Here is a 3,926-nt window from a genome sequence, read left to right on the forward strand (position 1 = left end):
CACCCTGAATGTGCCTGATCTTGTCTGATCTCGGAAGCTAAGCAGGTTTGGGTCTGGTTAGTACTTGAATGGGAGAATGTTGCACTACTAGTATTGTTTACTAATAACCATTATCAGGATCATGTTTCTCTAAATCTCACTGTTGTAAATTTACAATGCTTCCCTGTTCAAATCTCTTCATTCATCTGTTCCTTGAACACATGGGTGGGACAAGTGGGTTTTTCCCATTTATTCAGGTCCTACAATGTGCCTGGCACTAGGCTAAACATCCACAGACATGACCTCACCGAATCTTCCCAGGAACTTATAAGATGGGTGTCATGCTGTGGAGCGCGGACTTGATTCTGCGGGTAGTAGGGACATAATCAGAAATGAGGACAAAAATGCCAACACATGGTGTAGAGCAACAGTTCTCAAGATGTGGTCCACGGATTCTAGAGAGTCCCTGACACCCTTTCAGAGGGTTCATGAGGTCAAAACTATTTTTATAATAATGGTGATAATATTAATACATCATTTGCCTTTTTAAAAAATTATGATAAAGAACACATAACAAAATTTACCATCTTTGTACATTTAAAAACTTTTTCTATTTTTTATTTTTAAAAGTGGGATCTCGCTCTGTTGTTCAGGCTGGAGTGCAATGGCTATTAACAGACACGATTGTAGTGCACTAGAGCCCTGGAGACCAGCCTGACCAAGAGCAAGCCTCTGTCTCTATTTTATTATTTATAATAAATAAATAAGTAAATAAAAATACAAATAGAATTTCATATCTGGGTGTGATGGGATCATGTCTGTAATCCTAGCACTTTGGGAGGCCGTGGGGGAAGATTGCTTGAGCCCAGGAGTTTGAGGCTGCAGTGAGCTATGATTGTGCCACTGCCCTCCAGCCTGGGTGACAGAGTGAGAATTCTGTTACTAAAAGTTTGCACTTGTCCCTGCACCGAATGAAGAATGAGGACAAGTGGTTTGAGGAGAAGAAAAGGGTAGTTTATTAATTTGCTTGCAAGTGAGAAAAATGGTAGACTCAATTATTAAAGTGCCATTTTCTTCCCTATAAGCAGAAATACAGAGCTTTTAAAGGGAGGGTTCTTAGCCTCACGCTATTGCTGTTTAACTATAGTTGATGGTTCTGATCCATCCCATCTCCTGCAAAAACAATTTAGTGACCTCCACCTGGACAATTCCATTGAGTCATCAACTGTGATACAAGAAACCAAAGAACACTCCCCTGCCCTTGGGCAGGGATGCAGGTTTAGTTCCCCAAAAGGGTGAGGGGGTTTAAAGAGACAGCTCGTAAAACAATTTACCCTTTTTCAGGCCATTCCCTGTTACACATTCCTCGCTGTCAATTTTACCCTTTGAGATCCTGTCTGAAAAAAAAAAAAAATTCACATCAGGTGTATGTATTATTATTACATTTTTTTACTTAAATAATTACCCCAAAAATAGTTTTGATGACAGCTGATTAGGGTTTTAGCAATGGTAGATGCAGTGAAATAGCTGCTGGAGACAGGTATGAAGGACACTGCAAGGGCAGAATTGATTGGTCTCGATAACTGATTTGATTTTGAAGGCGTAGGTGGTAATGGGACTCAAGACAGGAAAAAGAGAACTTAAACATAATTTAGTTTTCCAGACAAGAGTGGCTGAAGGTGCCATACCCTGGAAGAAACATAAAGAGAGAAGCAGGTTTATGCATGGTGGTGGGGCAGGGGAACAAGAGGTTATGAGTTTCAGGCCCGGCTTCTCCTATCATTTAAAGAGGATGCACCTAAAATTTACAAAATGCTGCTAAATATATTTTTACAAGCATAGTCTTTTTAATTCATACAAGAACAAAGAAACAAAACAGCCATGCGGGGTACAATTACTATCCCCATTTTATAGATGAGATAATAGCCTCAGAGATGTTAAGAAACTTGTACAGGTTCAGATGGGTCCGGGCAGCAGCTGCAGCGGCTCTTGACTTCTCTCGCTCTCCTTGCCATCACCCTTTTGCTTCTGGAAACATGGCTCTGGTGTGGCTGTCTCTGATGGTGTCATCAAGATGTTCAATGACGTGAAGGTGCGCAAGTCTTCAATGTCAGAGGAGGTGAGGAAGCTCAAGGAGGCAGTGCTCTTCTGCCTGAGTGAGGAGAAGAACATCATCCTGGAGGAGGGCAAGGACATCCTGGTAGGTGACGTGGGCCAGACTGTCGACAATCCCTACACCACCTTTGTCAAGACGCTTCCAGACAAGGACTGCTGCTATGTCCTCTATGACGCGACCTATGAGACCGAGGAGAATAAGAAGGAGGACCTAGCATTTATCTTTCGAGCCCCTGAGTGTGCATTCCTTAAGAGTAGAATGATCTATGCCAGCTCCAAGGATGCCATCAAGATGAAGCTGACAGGGATCAAGCATGAATTACAAGCAAACCACTATCAGAAGCTGGGGGGCAGTGCCATCATCTCCCTGGAAGGCAAGCCTTTGTGAGCCTCCTCTGGCCCCCTGCCTGGAGCATTTGTCAGCCTCAGACCTGCCCCTGGGGGTTGCAGGCTGCCCCCTTCCTGCCAGACCTGAGCAGATGGGGGAATCCCAGCAGGGGGAGGGCAATCCCTTTAGCTCAGTTGCCAAACGGTCTCCCCACCCCCAGGAATTTCCTCCTCCCTCTGTCCCTGACAGCTCTGGCCTTCCCAAACCGCTTTTGATCTTCTGATTCCTCTTGAGTTGAAGCAGCCCAAGTCCCCCCACCCCCACCCCAGGCACCCCAGTTGGTGGGGGGCCTGCATTTTTTTTAACAACACCCCTACTCCTCACTTGTTCATCCCTTCCCATGCTGCCAACTTCTAACTGCAATAGTGACTCTGAGCTTTCCTGTTTAGTTTTGTGTATAAATGGGTCATCCCCACAACCCTTCCTTTTTCCCCTGGTCGCAGCCACTCATGGAAGCAGGACCAGTAAGGGACCTTCGATTAAAAAAAAAAAGACACAAAAATAAACAGTCTCACTAAAGGAGAAAATAAAAAGAAACTTGTACAAAGGTGAGCAGCTATTAAGTGGCAGAAGCTGGACTTGAGTGAAAGCTAGTCTTGTACTCCAAGAACAGTGTTTTTTCCATATACCAACATGGTTTTAGACTGGCAGAAGAGGTGGCTAAGAAAAAATAGGCTTTGGACTTGAACAGACTTGGGTTTATTCTCAAGGTTTGACCTTGAGCAAGTTACTTCACCTTTCCAAACCTCAATTTCATCCTCGGTATCTAGTAATAAGGTTTAAATTAGATCGTGTATCTAAAGCTTTGGCAGACACACGTGATTGCTTAGTAAATGGCAGCTCAATTGTTGTATTGATTGGACATAGAACACGTCAGTTCTGTACATCTACGTTAAGAGCTTTGGATCTAGAATTAAGGAGAGAGGAATACAGACTTAACTCATGTAATGACCATTCGGTTAACAACTTTTTGCCATAATGGCTCTTAAAAATTATTTTACTTTCTAGTCAGTGATTCATTTTTTTCCCCAGTATTATGACTTTTTCACTTAAAAACATACTATAAATACATGTCATAGGAAGTAATATTTCAATACTATAGCTTCAAGCAAAGACATACCCACCACTTTACTTGGTGCTGCAGATTTTAGCCAGAGAATATCATATGAAAAACTTTAAATTGTGCCGTATGTTTGGATAAACACAAAATGCTTTGTTTTGCATATGCCGAGTGAGAGAAATGAAGAGGTAGCATCTTCTGTGACTCTTCAGTCAATTGTGCATGCATGTCATTTCCATTTTTTCTAAGCACTTTTATATTTAGCCTTTATTTTGCTCTAGATGAGTTTTTCTATGTTACAAATTTATTCTTAAGTGCAGTTTAAGTGCAAGATAACCATGAGCCCTTAAAAGGTTGAAAAAATGGTGAAAATTGACCAAAACA

The 3,926-nt window shown here is 42.2% G+C and overlaps 1 pseudogene; it reads left to right on the forward strand.

The window, feature by feature from the left end:
- The first annotated feature begins 2,053 nt into the window (after positions 1–2,053).
- LOC105808585 lies at positions 2,054–2,482 on the forward strand (annotated as a pseudogene).
- Positions 2,483–3,926: the final 1,444 nt, after the last annotated feature.

Source organism: Propithecus coquereli, unplaced genomic scaffold (genome assembly GCF_000956105.1).
Source record: "Propithecus coquereli isolate 6110/MARCELLA unplaced genomic scaffold, Pcoq_1.0 Scaffold178, whole genome shotgun sequence".
Taxonomy (NCBI): domain Eukaryota; kingdom Metazoa; phylum Chordata; class Mammalia; order Primates; family Indriidae; genus Propithecus; species Propithecus coquereli.